The following is a 960-nucleotide window of genomic DNA, read 5'->3' as shown; positions in this document are numbered from 1 at the left end:
AGACAGACAGACAGACAGACAGACAGACAGACAGACAGACAGACAGGCAGGCAGACAGACAGACAGACAGGCAGACAGACAGACAGACAGAAACTGTGCATGTGTATCGAAACACAAAACAGGAACACTTTGGGTGTGTTCACCGGAGTTGGGTCTATTCTGTGACAAGGCGTGTGTCTTATCGTGTCTTCAATACCTTTCAATAGACTCTGTCGCATTTACATGAGGTCATGTTCCCCACTGTCTTCTCAGGTCTCCCATCCACTCTGTCGCTTATGCATATGGGCACATTTCCCCACTGTTTATTATGTTTTCAATACCCACTGTCGTTTATTTATATATATATAACAGGTACATTTCCCTACTGTCTCATTACGTCTCCTATCCACTCTGTCGCTTATACATAAGGGCACATTTCCTCGCTGTCTCATTATGTTTCCTTTACCCACTACTGATACATAAGGGCACATTTCCTCACCGTCTCATTCTATTTTCACTGTCGTATATACATAAGGGCACGTCTCCCAACAGTCGTATTATGTCTTCAATCCACTTTGTCGCATGTACAAAAGGGCATGTTTCCCCACCGTCTTATAATGTTTTCAATACACAGTCGCTTATAAATGGGGTCATGCTTTCTCACTGTCATATAACGCCTTATAAACTCTATCACGTACAATTTAATCAAAGGCGTGTTTCTCCAATGACTGTTGAGAGCTGTAAATGTAACGTGCAAGCTACCACTTATAAAATACGGCACGTCTCATCGGAGACTAGATCTATCTTGTGGTGTCTTCAATACACCTATACTCTGCCCCTTATAATAAGGGCAAGTTTCCACAAAGAATATTACGCCTTCAAAATACTATAATTGTTATTATTATTATTACCAGTTTTATTATTATTATTACCATTATCATATCATTAATAATATTGTTATTATAATATTATAATTATTAT

Source organism: Aplysia californica, unplaced genomic scaffold (assembly GCF_000002075.1).
Source record: "Aplysia californica isolate F4 #8 unplaced genomic scaffold, AplCal3.0 scaffold00358, whole genome shotgun sequence".
NCBI classification, from domain to species: domain Eukaryota; kingdom Metazoa; phylum Mollusca; class Gastropoda; order Aplysiida; family Aplysiidae; genus Aplysia; species Aplysia californica.
This window is presented reverse-complemented; position numbering follows the sequence as displayed.